The 17643-nt window shown below is 43.5% G+C and overlaps 1 protein-coding gene and 2 non-coding genes across 3 annotated transcripts in view; 2 read left to right on the top strand and 1 right to left on the bottom strand.

Moving 5' to 3' along the window:
* The window catches only part of LOC126484862 (protein Wnt-2), a 511843-nt gene that overhangs the window by 251387 nt on the left and 242813 nt on the right, over positions 1-17643 (top strand). The window lies entirely within an intron of this gene.
* Positions 993-1067, bottom strand: Trnaa-cgc (transfer RNA alanine (anticodon CGC)). Its single transcript has one exon. It is a non-coding gene; the product is annotated as a tRNA-Ala (tRNA).
* Positions 1390-1464, top strand: Trnas-cga (transfer RNA serine (anticodon CGA)). Its single transcript has one exon. It is a non-coding gene; the product is annotated as a tRNA-Ser (tRNA).

The following is a 17643-nucleotide window of genomic DNA, read 5'->3' as shown; positions in this document are numbered from 1 at the left end:
ACAGCGTTGCCATATCCGCTGCCGGCTGCGAAGCGGTTATAGGCGACACACGATCACGGTGTGTCACTTCAGAAATTATGTTAATGTGTAAAGCGGACCTATGTACTGCATCACCTCGTGATTTGCAGTGCATCCGAGAACACGGCGATCAACAATCTGCGGCAGAACTAAAATCAGAATCTTTTTTTTTTTTTTTTTTTTTTTTTTTTTTTTTTTTTTTTTTTTTTTTTTTACGGCTCTACAAGAAAAACAAGACAGAAAAATTTCGTACACTACTGACCATTAAAATTGCTACACCACGAATTAACCGACAAGAAGAAGATGCTGTGATATGCAAATGATTAGCTTTTCAGAGCATTCACACAAGGTTGGCGCCGGTGGCGACACCTACAACGTGCTGACATGAGGAAAGTTTCCAACCGATTTCTCATACACAAACAACAGTTGACCGGCGTTGCCTGGTGAAACGTTGTTGTGATACCACGTGTAAGGAGGAGAGATGCGTACTATCACGTTTCCGACTTTGATAAAGGTCGGATTGCAGCCTAATGCGATTGCGGTTTATCGTATCGCGAGATTGCTGCTCGCGTTGGTCGAGATCCAATGACTGTTACCAGAATATGGAATCGGTGGGTTCAGGTGGGTAATACGGAACGCCATGCTGGATCCCAACGGCCTAGTATCACTAGCAGTCGAGATGACAGGCATCTTATCCGCATGGCTGTAACGGATTGTGCAGCCACGGTTCGATCCGTGAGTCAACAGATGGGGACGTTTGCAAGACAACAACCATCTGCACGAACAGTTCGACGACGTTTGCAGCAGCATGGACTATCAGCTCGGAGACCATGGCTTCGGTTACTCTTGACGCTGCATCACAGACAGGAGCGCCTGCGATGGTGTACTCACGACGAACCTGGGTGCACGAATGGCAAAACGTCATTTTTTCGGAAGAATCCAGGTTCTGAAACTTCCTGGCAGATTAAAACTGTGTGCCCGACCGAGACTCGAACTCGGGACCTTTGCCTTGCGCGGGCAAGTGCTCTACCAACTGAGCTACCGAAGCACGACTCACGCCCGGTACTCACAGCTGTACTTCTTCCAGTACCTCGTCTCCTACCTTTCCAAAGGCAAAGGTCCCGAGTTCGAGTCTCGGTCGGGCACACAGTTTTAATCTGCCAGGAAGTTTCATATCAGCGCTCACTCCGCTGCAGAGTGAAAATCTCGTCCTGGAAACATCCCCCAGGCTGTGGCTAAGCCATGCCTCGGCTATATCCTTTCTTTCAGGAGTGCTAGTTCGCAAGGTTCGCAGGAGAGCTTCTGTAAAGTTTGGAAGGTAGGAGACGAGGTACTGGCAGAAGTAAAGCTGTGAGTACCGGGCGTGAGTCATGCTTCGGTAGCTCAGTTGGTAGAGCACTTGCCCGCGAAAGGCAAAGGTCCCGAGTTCGAGTCTCGGTCGGGCATACAGTTTTAATCTGCCAGGAAGTTTCATATCAGCGCACACTCCGCTGCAGAGTGAAAATCTCATTCTGGAATCCAGGTTCTGTTTACAGCATCATGATGGTCACATCCGTGTTTGGCGACATCACGGTGAACGCGCATTGGAAACATACTGGCGTATCACCCGGCGTGATAGTATGGGGTGCCATTGGTTACAGGTCTCGGTCTTGTTGTTCGTATTGACGGCACTTCGAACAGTGAACATTACATTTCAGATGTGTTACGACCCGTGGCACTACCCTTAATTCGACCCCTGTGAAATCCTACATTCAGCAGGATAATGCACGACCGCATGTTGCAGGTCCTGTACGGGCCTTTCTGGATACAGAAAATGTTCTACTGCTGCCCTGGCTAGCACATTCTGCAAGTCTCTCACCAACTGAAAACGTCTGGTCAATGGTGGCCGAGCAACTGGCTCGTCACAATACGCCTGTCACTACTCGTGATGAGATGTGGTATCGTGTTGAAGCTGCATTGGCAGCTGTGCCTGTACACGCTATCCAAGCTCTGTTTGACTCAATGCCCAGGCATATCAAGGCCGTTATTACGGCCAGAGGTGGTTGCTTTGGGTAGTGATTTCTCAGGATCTATGCACCCAAATTGCGTGAAAATGTAATCACATGTCAGTTCTAGTATAATATATTTGTCCAATGAATACCCGTTTCTCATCTGCATTCTTGGTGTAGCAATTTTAATGGCCAGTTGTGTAATATGTTTGCATAGCCATCTTCCGCAGCCAAGTTCCAGTCTTATCTTCCGCCGCTAGTACGCGCATAAAACCGCTCTTCAGCCAGCAGTTATAGGGGAGATCGTTGAACGAGAGCCGTTCAATGAGTAACGCAACGCGTATTCCTTCTGAAAGCAGTTAGGTTTCAGGATTACAATACGCTTTACTCCCCACTGTTTTGGCTACAAAACCCTATTTTTCAACATAATCTCCGTTCAGTGCCTGCTCCTTTGTATGAGACTGAAATAGCAATAAAGGGAAAACAGTAATAAGCCAGTGCTGCTAATCTAAGAAGCTGACCGTCACACGCCGTTAAGACTGACAGTATGCCGACCCTGTTGTAAAGTCCGCGCAGAATACGGTGGCCAACGAGCAGTGATCAGTTTTCGTGCTAAACGCTGGGCGAGTTCATTCGTAAGGGGAGACAACATCGGTCAGCTACTTTCGTCCGGTCGGCTACGCGCTTCAATGATAGAATCGAGGCGCACGCCCTGCACTCTTTCTCAAACAGTATTACAGAAAATATTCGGTAAAAAAGTTGATTTTTGCTTTACTTTTAGCTTCGTCTGTCAGCTTCATGATGACGTGCCCCTCATTTACTTAATTGTCATAGATATTGTGTCATTTGCATTTAAGTAAGACACTGCGCGACTTCGAAAAAGTTGCAATGCAAAATAGGCGTCGCTATGATTTTGCGTATGGTGCGCATTACGTAATATGTTGCTGCGTACGAAATTTAGCTAACATATTGATTTTTCTGTAGATCTGTGTATAGATCACAAATCTCGAGAAAATTTATGTGATGTAGCACACTCATTTGCGATCGCGTGCACCTGCGAAAGAGCCAGAACGAAATATCCACAATATTCCTCATATTTCATAAACGTTTTAAGATATCGAAATCAGATTTTGGAAAATGAAAGCGCACAAAGAGGAGAGTATTTTTCCATATTGTTATTACGCAAAACTTCATTATCTACCGTTTTATTCCACAGACTACCAACAACTTTTATGAAATAATGTAATTTTTAAGGGACATCGATAGCTTGTAACACGAGAAATGCTGTGGGTTCTGGAACAGCGTAAGTTAAGACAAAACTGTTATTTTTGTATAAATAATGTGCTTTTTCATAAGCTATTGACTTTACTTTTCCTCAGTTAGCAAACGACTGTTTCAGAAATCTGTCGCGATTGTGTCTGTGCAACATGTTAGTGAAGTGGCATTGTGTAAAATACGCAGTGTTTTGGCAAAAGAAGCAAATATTAACATGGCAACTAGAGAAATGTACGTTTTAGTCCAAATTCGCCGCTCATGACGCTCTTCTGAAAGTTACCAATGGTTAACAAGCCAGGTGAAAATAAATGGCTGCTTTTGTTGCATTTTCAACGGATTTCTGCCTAAAGCACAGGTGACAGTAGATGTTTTTGTGAGGTCACCACGCAAGTGTGGCCGTGGAAGGGTACCACTTAATATTTACAAACAGTGTGAGCGCACGCATTTCCCCTACTGCGCCTGCCCACAACCCCCAGCACTACGGTTTTCCCTGCGCTTGCCCTGCCGATTGAGCTTCCACCAACCACGTTACCCTGCCCGCAATCTATGACAGACTTCCGTGGAACGCCGATTCGATGTTGTTTTCGGCACAGTATCATTATATTAACTGGGCATACGCTATTACACGAAGGCGCAAAAGAAAAATATTTATGGATTATACGCACTCGACTATTATGACTGGTGTACACGAATGTGTTAACGAGAAACTAGGCAGAGGCATTTGTAAAATCAGTAACATAAGTATTATTGATAGAAAGATACCATACTGTTTTACTGGTTTGGCTGCTGGCAGTCGGGTGTTCCGTTTTACTGTATCATCATAATCATCATCAGCCAGTTCTATCACTTAATGATGTGGCCTCTTTGAGTCTGTGTGTAACAAAGCATCCCAGTAAGATCTTCCATTTCTTCCGATCCTGAGCTTCCCGTTGCCAATTGAATGCCACTGGCTTCCTTATATCTCTGTCCCATCTGTCCGGTGGTCTTCATGTAGGTCTTTTTTTGGTAAATTGGGCTCCAGTGGAGGACTTGTTTAGACCATCTACCATCTTTTGTTCGAGCAACATGACCAGCCCACTGTCATCTCAATGTACTCACTCTTTCCATTACATCGGTGACTTTCGTTGTTCGGCTTATTTCAACTGCTCTCTTCCTGTCTTTTTTCGTGTAACCCGACTTTCCATTCCATTTAGGCTACTGTTAGCTTCCTAACAATGAACTCATTTAATATCCACGTTCCGCAGCCATAAGTTATTACTGGCAGTATACAGTGGTCAAAAATAGATTTCTTCAGCTTAACCGGCATATTAGATTTCAAAATTGAAGAGTGCCTCCCATAAGCTTGCCAGCCCAATTTAATTCGTCGTAATATTTCTGGTTTTAAATCTCCTTTCATGTTTATCTGTTGACCCAGATAGATATATTCTCTTACTCTTTGGAGTTGTGTACTTCTAACTGATATACTTCCCTCAGGTGTCCATTGATCATTTAAAGGCGCTACAGTCTGGAACCGCGTGACCGCTACGGTCGCAGGTTCGAATCCTGCCTCGGGCATGGATGTGTGTGATATCCTTAGGTTAGTTAGGTTTAAGTAGTTCTAAGTTCTGGGGGACTGATGACCTTAGAAGTTAAGTCCCATAGTGCGCAGAGCCATTACATTGATCATTATCTTGGTTTTATCAATGTTCATTTTTAGTCTAACTTCAGAGCACACTAATGCAAGTTCGTTAACTAATACTCGAGGTTCTTCTATGTCATTTGCAAATAGGACAATACCATCCGCTAACCTCAAGTTGTTCAGTCTTTTTCCGAGAACTTCCCTTTTCTACCCAGTTGAATTTAGACATGGCTTTTTCTAAGACTGATGAAAGTAGTTTGGGAGATATAGAAACACCTTGCTTTACACCCTTTTCAATGGGAGATTCATCAGTATCTTCGGCAACGCTTTCAAAGGCCGTGGAGGTTTTGTAAATGTTATGTAGGATTTTGATATACCCCTGTTCTACTCGTTTTCTTTTGGAGCCGCAAACATAGCTGGGTGACTGATCGAGTCAAAGGCCTTTTCAAAGTCTATAAAAGCAAGGCAAAGGGGTAGATGGTACCCATTTATTCTGCTAATTATTTCCCGTAGCGTGAAGATATGGTCAAGTGTGCTAAATCCTGATGGGAAACCGGCTTGCTCAATGGGTTGAGCCTGGTCGAGTGTAGTGCTCAATCTGGTAGTCAAGATCCTAGTGCCTGCCGGAGTGGCCGAGCGGTTCTAGGCGCTTCAGTCTGGAACCGCGCGACCGCTACGAGCGCAGGTTCGAATCCTGCCTCGGGCATGGATGTGTGTGATGTCATTAGGTTAGTTAGGTTTAAGTAGTTTTAAGTTCTGTGGGACTGATGACCTCAGATGTTAAGTCCCATAGTGCTCAGAGCCATTTGAACCAAGATCCTAGTCGGTTGACTAGGGCCTCCCGTCGGGTAGACCGTTCGCCGGGTGCAAGTCTTTCGATTTGACGCCGCTTCGGCGACTTTAACTTCGAAAGATCCCAGTGAAAACGTTGTACACTGTGGAGAGTACACTGATAGGGCGATAGTTCTTTATAACTTTGCTACTACCTTTCTTATGTATTAGAATTATTTGGCTTTATTCCAGTCTCTTGGTGATGTTCTACGGTGCAAACTACCTGAAAATATCTTAGCTAAATGATTTATGGATTCCTCATCCATCAGCTTTAGAAGATGGTTTGGGAGGTCATCACTGCTTGGAGCAGTCCCGTTTTTCGTATTGTCTATTGCATGTTTGGCTTCTGTTGGGAGTATTTCTGGAATTTGGGAGACAGAAGCACCCAGTTCGTCTAGGATCTAGGTGTCATCATTGATTTTACCGAATAGGTTCGTATAGAAATCTCCACTATATTCTGTTACAATATATTTACTATTAATAACGTGAAAATTATTTAAACCGACAAATTCAGGAAGGTTGCACGATATGATCCCTCCAACCCTCTTCCCCTTTTGAATAGTGCGTGGGAAGAATGATTGTCGGTAAGCCCCTGAATTGGCTCTTATTTCTCGAATTTCCTCCACGTGGTCAATACGCGAAATGTATGTGCGTAGAAGCAATATGTTGTCCGACTCCTCCTGAAAAGTGCTGTCCCGAAATTTCAATAGCAAATATCTCCGTGATGCATAACGTCTCTCTTGTAACGTCTGCCAGTGGAGTTTGTTAGCACCTCCGTAACGCTCTCTCGTCAGATAAACGATCCCGTGAAGAAACGCGGATCTTCTCTGTCTCCTCTATCAAACCTACCTGATAGGGATCCCAGATAGATGAACAATACTCAAGAATCGGGCGAACAAGCACCTTATAAGCCACTTCTTTCGTGGACGAGTTACATTTCCTTAAGATTTTTCCGACGAATCTGAGTCTGGTATCTGCTTTTCCAACTATCTGTTTTATGTGGTCATTCCACTTAAAGTCGCTCTGGATAGTTACGCCTAGATATTTTACGGCAGACGCTGTCTGCAGCTCTTTGTCATCAATAGTGTAGCTATACAGTAGCAGATTTCTTTTCCTATGTATGGGCGATATGTTACATTTATTTACGTTCAGGGGTTAAACGCCAGAGCCTACACCATTCATAAATTCTGTGCAGGTCTTTCTGCAAATTCTTACTGTCTTCTGGCGTTGCTACTTTGGTATAGACAACTACATAATCTGCGAATAGTCTCAAAGAGCATCCGACGCTTTCTACTAGATGGTTTATATATATTGTAAACAGCAACGGTCCTATCCCACTTCCCTGTGGTACTCCGGATATTACGTAAATCTGTCGATTTAGTTCCGCTGAGAGCGACGTGTTGAGTTCTATCTGCAAGAAAGTCTTGAATCCAACCGCAAGTCTGCTCCGATACCCCGTAAGCTCGTATTTGTTTCGTTAAACGGTTGTGCGGGACGGTTTCAAATGCCTTACTGAAATCAAGGAACACGCCATTAGTCTGAGCACCGTTGTCCACTGCGCTGTGGATCTCATGGAGGAACAGAGCGGGCTGTAGTACCGCAACTCATGGGCGCGAGTATGGCTTGTGGATCTGAGTGGCCAATCACGTGGTTCCAGGTTGTACCCACGCTGTTAGATGAAATGTATCAACAACAGCTCGTGAGGGACGTTTCTTACATTCGTCTGATTTGCCCCCGTGTCACGCTGAACTCCACGAGTGCTGAGAGCGATTACACCCTCCACCAGATTACAAAATGCTCGCATGTAATTATGACACAGAAGAAAAATGTATGTTTTGATGGCCCGCGAAAACTCCCACAGTTTTTCTCGTTTAAAAAGTTAACGCCATTTATAACGTTAGATCAAATTATCTGACAGTATTTGCGGAAGATAAAACAAGGTTACTTTTGTTGCTTCTCAGTAATCTTGTGGGTTTAATTTCACGTACATCGCTGCTAAGTCGCTTGTGGTGGCCGACGGACATCTGCGGGCTTCTTCCGCTTGTGAACTGGGTACACTGTTGCTCTTTAAGCATCCCATGGGGAGGCTAAAACGTGCAGTCGTCATCCGATACTTCCGGCAGGCTTGTGGTCAGGACCCTCTGGAGACACTTATGTGGCTTCCACCGATCCTAATGCCACATCATCGCCGAACACTCACCCTACTTTATTTAATCTCTGCCTCATGAGCTACTTCTACTACTACTCATGAGCTACTCCAGTACTACTATCATTGCTCCCTTACCCTAGTCCAGTGACAAATGGAGTGAGGGAAGAATGATTCCTCTTCCCCGCAGACTTGAGAGTCATTTTTTAGGTTTTACTCACAGCCAGCAACTTTGTACGTTTCCTAACGCATTTTCCGTACACTTTCATTTCTGTAGTAATAATACCGATTCTTTCAATTCATTCTTCTACAACAGGAAGAAGCCGACCTACGGGGAGATCAGTTTGGGTTCGGAAGAAATATAGGAGGGAATCGATTTAACTTCAAAGAGAGCTGAAGAAAGTATTTATACAATAAAAATCCGCTTCAGTTGCCAGTAATTTATTTAATTTTTCCACGACCGATTTCGAAACTTACAGCTTCACTTCAGGTGTTATCAGATAATTTTATGAAAACAAATGAGTGGGGATCACACCCACGTCAAAGAACTGCATGGGAGTGTAGGACCAACAACAGCTGCGTCGGCAGCACAACACTTTCCAGTCAGCTGTCTTTGTTTATGATGCCCGTATTTACATTACGTGGCCGATTTAAGAGTATAGAACTCCAGCCTCAGTCGTCCATGTGGCTATCCAGGTCAATCGCCAACGGAGTACAGAAACTGAGATATAGTCTTTTGTGTATCATTATCAGTAATGTCTTATTGAATTACTTGCTACGGAAGTCGATTGCACAAAGGGTGTTTTATGTGTAACGTGATAAAATGAAACACCTACTGCCATCGTTTTGATATTACTTTACTATATTGCAACCGATTTCGGTGACTCTGCACAGTATCTTCATGCTTTAACTGAATCCAGCCCTGTACACGATCCCATCAGTTCATAGATGTTGGCCACTAACGGGATCGTGTATACGACCGGACTTCACCCCTCAGCGTCAGTTAAGGCATGAAGATGGTGTACAGAGTCACAGACTGCTTGCAGTGTAATAAAACAATATCAAACTGAACCGATGTCTGCAGGTGTTTTATTTTGTTATGTAAGTCAACTCCCGAAGTCCCACAGACCGTCAGTAGCAAGGATGAACATACAAAAATTTTAGGTAAGTGATCTGACTTGTTTGATATAATCCATGATCGATTCATTTGGTCAGCTTTCCTGACGTCTGAAGACGAAGTTATACAGTTCTGAAACCGATAAAGTTATGTAAATATGAGCAGCATAAATAAAGACCGTGGAGTGGTACAGTCTAGTAAATTCCGCAGAACGTCTAGGAGTATTTGAAAAACGGATAACGTTTGAAAAAACTGTAAATGTTGAAGCTAAAAGCACGGTTACATTTACACTCACATTTATAATCCGAAAGCCACTATAAATTCCATGGCGGAGGGTCTTTTGCACCAACTGTAGTGACTCATTGTGTTGTTCCATTCGCGTATGGAGAGAGGAAAAAAAAAACACTGTCTCTAATCTCTCCTTCGTCATACTTATCTGCCCAAGATGTACGATGGAAGGGATACTAATTGTCCATAAAGCTGTTCAGGGTACATAACCGTACTGTCAGTATACAAAATTCTCCTGTGTTTCGGTCACTGTTGCAAGTGGTCTTCCAGGGTGTTTTACCTGTTGAGTAAACTTTCCAGCAAGCAAAACACTCTAGTACTTGTTCACTTTATTAAAAGCTACGGTGCGGAGGCTGACGGAATTAACTGTTTCGGTAGAAGATGTATGACTTCGGACCGATATTCACTAGTTTCCAGTCACTACCAACCTTAGCGTTCAACGATGTGTCTGAAGAATATCTTCACTGAACATATCAAAAAATTTGAACAAATTCAAATTCAATTACATATAACATTTTAGTGATCTCTATCTCTGTGTGTTACGTCAGATTTTGGTTATGTGTACACGCGCCGAACACGTTGTCGTCTGCTAACTATTTTTTGACTAGGTTTGCTGCGTCGAAAAAGCTTTCATCGCCGGCCGGGACCATTTGAAACAGTTACTTCCTGCAGTTACTGCGCCGTAACTCATTATAAAGTGAACTGTCCGCTCCGGTAGCTGAGTGGTCAGCGCGACAGAATGTCAATCCTACGGAGCCGGGTTCGATCCCCGGCTGAGACGTAGATTTTTCTCCGCTCAGGGACTGGTGTTGTGTTTTTCTAATCATCATCATTTCATCCCCATCGACGCGCAAGTCACCGAAGTGGCGTCAAATCGCAAGACTTGCCCCCGGCGAACGGTCTACTCGATGGGAGGCCCAAGTCACACGACATTTACATTTACATAAAGTGAACAAGTAACAGAAGTGCTGAACATTCTACCTCGAATACCGATTCTCTGAGCTTATCCAATGATGTCTCACGAGAACTTATAGTCACGTTTCCCATACGTGTGGATTATGCAGTCTATTACAATCCTAGTAGCACCCTTCTCGTTTGCCTTCGTCTTTTTTTGTGAGATCCACTAGATTAGTACTCCGGCCACTAGAATTGCACTACTCTCTCGAGTTTGGTTTCTTTAGGAATACGGCACTGGCCTAACCTACACTCAGATATATGAGGGCTATTCTTTTTCAATTTCCGAACAGTGGTGAAATGGAAACCACACTGAAAATCAAAAATGTTTTATTTGCAACGTTCATCTACATCTTCCAGGTACTTCTCTGCACGTCGCCGCTCCGACGTAGACATTTAACGTAGTGTTGCACCAAACTTCCAACATCCTTGTCATAGATGGCAACTTCTGTGATTTCCGCGAATTCCCCACGCCTGTCTGCAGCTTGTTGAAGCCAAGTCCGGGTTGTATGTTGTGTGACCAAACGTTTCGCATCGAAAACGCTGCAGAACTGTCTTCGTTGCACCTGCAGTGTGCGGCCGAGAATTGTCATGAAGAAGGAAACACATAACAGTTACGGTATATGTGCTAAATAAGTCAGGCAAAGCCTCTCAGCGAGATTTCACAATTACCCGGCGAAACTAGTTTCTAGGCATCTTTACGTGCTCGCAATATGCTCAGAAATGAAAAGTGCTACGTAGTGCGATAGACTGCGAACTAGGAACACCGCGTAACATTCATCAACAAGTTGTCAGCCGGCCGGGGTGGCCGAGCGGTTCTAGGCGTTACAGTCTGGAACTGCGCGACCGCTACGGTCGCAGGTTCGAATCCTGCCTCGGGCATGGATGTGTGTGATGTCCCTAGGTTAGTTAGGTTTAAGTAGTTCTAAGTCTAGGGGACTGGTGACCTCAGTAGTTAAGTCCCATAATGCTCAGAGCCATTTGAATCATTTTTTGAACAAGTTGTCAACAAGTCACTGTGAAAGCTGGTGGTGGCTCCACAGCGGTGTGGGCTGCGTTTACACGGAATGAATTGCGTTCTCCGGTCCAATTGAACCGCTCACTGACTGGAAATGCTTATGTCTGGCTACCGGAGACTATTCATGGGCTTCATGTTTCCAAACAACGATGAACTTTTGTGGATGTGCCATGTCACCAGGCCACAATAGCTCGTGATTGGTTTGAAGAATATTCTAGAAAATTCGGGTGAGTGATTTGGCCACCCCGATCGCCCGACACGAGTGCGAACATTTATGCGACATAATCGAGAGGTTAGTTTGTCCACAAAATCTTTCACTGGCAAAAACTTTCCCAATTTTGGGCAGCTATAGAGGCAGTGTGGCTTATTATTTCTGCAGGGGTCTTCAGACGTTTTGTTAAGTTCATGCCACGTCGAACTGCTGAACTACACTGGGAACAAGGAGGTCCGACAGGATAGCCGCGATGTCTTGGGCGCCTGGTCACGGTTCGCGCGGCTCCCCCCATCGGAGGTTCGAGTCCTCACTCGGGCATGGGTGTGTGTGTTGGCCTTAGCGTAAGTTAGTTTAAGTTAGATTAAGTAGTGTGTAAGCTTAGGGACCGATGACCCCAGCAGTTTCGTCCCATAAAACCTTACCACAAATAAATAAAATGACGATGTGGGATCTTTGATTTGAATGTTCACATTCTATACCTTTATGTCCTCATTTGTACTGTTTTATGATTTATTTACGATTGCGAGCAGCCTTATGCCGCCACTCTGGCGCTGGTTCCGTATCTGAACGGTTGGTTGACTTTAGTGTGTACCACGTATATCTCTGTGCAAACTCTTATGAATGTGAAGTACTTAAGTCTATAATTAGAAATAATTTTTTTTTATTTTCAGGACAACAGCTATGACACACACGTGGGGGGGGGGGGGGGGGGGAGAGTTTCAGGAGATTGCTGCAACTTTAGGCAGTTAAATCTGGGAATGATAGGATTCTTTGTTTCAGACCAACGGCCTGGCCTTTTTGGAGGTGATTAGAAAATAATGTAACTGTCTGTTTTAGATGTAAGTTAATAAAATATCGCTTGTTAGTTTGTAAGCTAAGATTTTGTATGAAAGCCATGTGAAGATTTTTGATTAGGTCAAGCACTTCTTCAAGTCTGAAAGCCGCGCGGGATTAGCCCAGCGGTCTAGACTCTGCAATCATGGACTGTGCGGCTGGTCCCGGCGGAGGTTCAAGTCCTCCCTCGGGCATGTGTGTGTGTGTGTGTGTGTGTGTGTGTGTGCGTGTGTGTGTGTGTGTGTGTGTGTGTGTGTATGTGTGTTTGTCCTTAGGATAATTTAGGTTAAGTAGTGTGTAAGCTTAGGGACTGATGACCTTAGCAGTTAAGTCCCATAAGATTTCACACACATTTTTCCAAGTCTGCATAAATTTAGGTACAGCCTTTGTTAAAGTGAGCTGTATAGAAAAAGCAGACCATTAGAGCCTGAACCATACTCAGTTTCAGAACTCCGTGTGTGATTTTTATATATTTGCATGCGAAATTAATTTTACATATAAATTTCAGCGAATTAAATTTTAGTAGATACAGTGACATTAAAGATGGGCTTTATCTTCGTCACACACGTAGTGGGTTCAACACGGACAATACCCATGGTAATTCTTTGTGTAGGATGCTTCATGTGACAAAGCTAATTCAGAAAAGTAATATCTTGTGAAGCTTTTGATTTTGTACTCTCTGAGCAAAAAAAGGGTGAGTACATTAGTCATCTGTCCAGCAGTGCCACAAGGAGCCACATTAAACGGGGGAATGTGTCTGGTCGCTCCAGAGATTAAAAGTATCTTTCTCAGGAAAAATATCGTGTGTGAAATACTGAGCGTGTGGAGCAAGTTTGATCATAGTACATAATAGCGAGTGCAACGAAATGCATAGAGAGTAGCACGATGGGATACGGTGCATAAATAAGTTGCCATGATCAGTAAATAGTTACGCAAGTGACCTGTGTATTGTTATTAAAATTAATTGAGAGGTAAACAGTAGATATGTATAATTCAATATTTTGGAGAGATTCATAGCAGTAAATTAAATATTTATGATAAATTTATGTTGATTTAATGTGTCTTGAGACGAGCTTTGTGATGCAAGATACTAAGGTAGAGTTTTCCTGTTAGGCAGTCGATTAGAATAAAATTGATTCGCTGCACGAGTATGAACATTAAGAGAATGTGAATTTGAATTAGTAGCTTAATAGAGCACGTATAGTATGGAGGACATCCCAAACCAAACACGTGTTCTTCACTGTAGACTTCGATATTACGGTACCGTAGTACACATGATAGTTGAAGTTGAACTGAAATGTTAACTAACAATTATGCCTATGGGGTACAAGTAAATAATTACAAAATAGATTATTTTAGGGATGTAGGTGAAATTAATGCTCTAAAATGGTGGTCCTTGTCAGTTCTAGTCAGCAGTCATTTTCTTCCCGCCATGCAATCAGGTGTTCCTTAGTCACGCAATTGCGACATGGAAACTATACTATGACGAAACCCCGGAGTTGATATTTTGCACAGTGATTTGGTTAGAGCTGAGTCAGTATGGCAGTGATGTTATAAGAGGCTGTATCTCGGGGATAGTTCGTCACAGTATTGATTCCGTTAAAAGTAAAATTACAGGCCAGAATTGGCAGGTCATGTGGTGGGGGCGTTATTAAGAGAAAATCTGTTGTTCTCAGTGACGCTATTTACGGACAGCGGTATGATGCTTGACCGCTGCTATTACTAGTATAAATATTAATTGCTCCTCAAATCACATATCTAGCGATTGCCCACTAGATATGCAAGAAAGTCAAGGGAGTAAGCTCTCATTTCTAACTGTATTCGTTGAAGTGGAACTTCCGCGAATGAAATGGTCTCTCGGTCACATTCCACTGCTTTTTTTGTGCAGGACTCTTCCGCCTGCAGAATTCTCCGTAAATTGCAGATCAGTTTCCTTCTTAGAGAAACTGAATCTGAAACATGTCCGGTAAACGATACGGACACAATTCATTTCTCAGAATGAAACTTACGTGACGCAGGTAGCTATCCGGAATTTGCGCAGGCAGAATTCTGTGGAATCGCTTGATCTTTGCAGATGTCCGCATCATTCGTATGAACTGAATCACACTCTGACCTTCAGTTCAGCTTACGTGGCAAGTTTACCCAATACCCCGGAAAAGAGAGAGCGAATTTTCATGTCATTGGATGGAACAAAATGAACTTTTCTGAAGTCTTGACTGCGAGTCCGACGAATGGGGAATTGATTTTACGTCTGTCGTTCTCAAATGCTAAAGTCAGAAAGGTCTCGCACAGTCCTTAGTCCTCAGCTTCTTGTGAACGTGAAAATGGCCACCATCACCTGTAATTTGATCTCATGGTGCAATGGCATGAAAGAAACATCAACGGCCTCTAGAGAGTTCAACCCAACAGGAAATACTTTCCAGCATTGAAGGCCGATAGTGTATTGAACAAAGGGGACGTTGATTACCAAGACAGCGACAAAAGCCCTGCTTAATAAAATGGGAATACAAGAGATCAGTCTACCCCTTAGCAAATTTTTCACTCCCATGTTTCCTCTCTGTTTCATGGTGCGGATTGGAAGTCCGCAGAAATTTCTCGTCTGTCACCTGGTGGTGCGAGACTACAGTGTCAACATGCAGTCAAATTTCGTAACCAGTTGAACAAAACCTGTGATTTAGATTGCAGATGAAACAAATGGTGTCACAAAAAAACTTCTCAATTGCTTGGCCGCAGCGAAGTCAGTAGTTACGTACGTAGATTATGAAGCATCGTTTTAAATTTTGATCGACAGAGTGGTAAAAGTGGAAAGAGATTCTGGAATGAGGATCAGTATAGGAGAGTCAGTATGCAGGGCGTTTAGGTACCAGGGGGAGATTAACCAGAATGATTGACTTTCTTATAACTTCGTTCGTTGTGAAGATGTGAACAGCAACACGTCTTGTTTACTTGACACCTTGTTTTTTTTTTTTGATTCGGTAATTCGCTTCCTCTCCTTATCAACTGTTCAGAAACGCGACACAGTGCACCATTCACGTAAACATTACGTGTTGTTGTTGTGGTCTTCAGTCCAGATGGTTTGATGCAGCTCTCCATGTTACTCTATCCTGTGCAAGCTTCTTCAACATGTCCTACCAACCCGTCCCTTCTTCTTGTCAAGTTGTGCCACAAGCTCCTCTTCTCCCCAATTCTATTAAATAATTCCTCGTTAGTTATGTGGTCTACCCATCTAATCTTCAGCATTCTTCTATAGCACCATATTTCGGAGGCTTCTATTCTTTTCTTGTCTAAACTATTTATCGTCCACGTTTCACTTCCATACATGGCTACACTTCATTCAAAAATTTTCAGAAACGACTTCCTGACACTTAAATCTATACTCGATGTTAACAAATTTCTCTTCTTCAGAAACGCATTCCTTGCTATTGCCAGTCTACATTTTATATCCTCTCTGCTTCGACCATCATCAGTTATTTTGCTCCCCAAATAGCAAAACTCATTTACTACTTTGAGCGTCCCATTTCCTAATCTAATACCCTCAGCATCACCCCGATTTAATTCGACGACATTCTATTATCCTCGTTTTGCTTTTGTTGATGTTCATCTTATATCCTCTTTTCAAGACACTGTCCATTCCGTTCAGCTGCTCTTCCAGGTCCTTTGCTTTTTCTGACAGAATTATAATGTCATCGGCGAACCTCAAAGTTTTTATTTCTTCTCCATGGATTGTAATTCCTACTTCGAATTTTTCTTTTGTTTCCTTTACTGCTTGCTCAATATACAGATTGAAAAACATTACATATGTAACTCAAAACTGACAATGACTCTCCGCACCAGCTCATAGTGCAAGCATCCATGGTAACATAACTCTCTCACTTCCTGCAGTTGACAGTAAAGAAATGGAAACACAAGCAAAATGCACACCACTCACTCAGTCAGCGGTCTTCAAGTTTGTGTGAATACAATACACAACGAAGAGAACGTAGAAATGCTACTCATCCACGGAGTATGTAAGTTAGTCGACTATAACTTAGTAAATCGTTATTGCTACATACTTTATCTATAACGTGCTTTGAATAAATACGCACCACAATTCTCAACGTGATTTCAGGAAGTTTTATATATTATTATGGCATGATAAATAACTATTTTTGAATACTCCACTACACTTCAAAGTGATACAGATATATGCACCAGTTTTCTGTAAGATACAAAGTCTCAGTTAATAATGGTTGGATCGTTGTAACAGTCGTTCACTTCCCCTGTGACACGAGGGGCACACAACAAGTAATGCAACTCGGTTTTTTTTCTGAAATCAGGTCGGTTTTATTTAGGTTTTAAATAAACGATACTCTTCCCAACTCATTTGACTGCAAAATCCTATTTTTCCACATAATCTCCGTTCTATACCACGGCCTTACTCCACCTTAATGGGAGGTCCTGTATGTTCTCATGGTATTACTCTGCCAGCCGACGTCGGCGCCAACATCCTGCTGTGTCAGTGGCCTACAACATCTTCCACGTACTGCTTCCCGCGAAGTGCATCCTTCATTGTGCCAAGCAGCTGGAAGTCTGGAGGCGCGAGATCCGATCTGTGGCGTGGATGAAGAAGAGTCCGCTGACGATTCGTGAGCTCCTTTCGGGTGCACAGACGTGTGAAAGGCCTTACGTTGTCATGGAGAAGGATGGGTTTGTTTGCATTTTTGTGGCGACGAACACACTGGATCATTTCTTTGATTTCCTGAGGGCTTACAGCTGTGTGCGACCGGCCGCCGGGAGGGAGATCGACAGGTTTGCGCGACCTTATTGCGATGATGAGACGGTTCGCCGAACGATTCACCGTTTTATGAAGATGGTGTCTATTCTTTCGGACATGTCTGAAAGAACAGATACCATCTTCATATACGAGGTGCATTCAAGTTCTAAGGCCTCCGATTTTTTTTCTAATTAACTACTCACCCGAAATCGATGAAACTGGCGTTCCTTCTCGACGTAATCGCCCTGCAGATGTACACATTTTTCACAACGCTGACGCCATGATTCCATGGCAGCGGAGAAGGCTTCTTTAGGAGTCTGTTTTGACCACTGGAAAATCGCTGGGGCAATAGCAGCACGGCTGGTGAATGTGCGGCCACGGAGAGTGTCTTTCATTGTTGGAAAAAGCCAAAAGTCACTAGGACCCAGGTCAGGTGAGTGGGGAGCATAGGGAATCACTTCAAAGTTGTTATCACGAAGAAACTGTTGCGTACCGTTAGCTCGATGTGCGGGTGCGTAGTCTTGGTGAAACAGCACACGCGCAGCCCTTCCCGGACGTTTTTGTTGCAGTGCAGGAAGGAATTTGTCCT

The sequence above is a fragment of the Schistocerca serialis genome, chromosome 6, assembly GCF_023864345.2.
Source record: "Schistocerca serialis cubense isolate TAMUIC-IGC-003099 chromosome 6, iqSchSeri2.2, whole genome shotgun sequence".
NCBI lineage: Eukaryota > Metazoa > Arthropoda > Insecta > Orthoptera > Acrididae > Schistocerca > Schistocerca serialis.
Note: the sequence above shows the minus strand (reverse complement) of the source record. Positions and strands in the feature narration are given on the sequence as shown.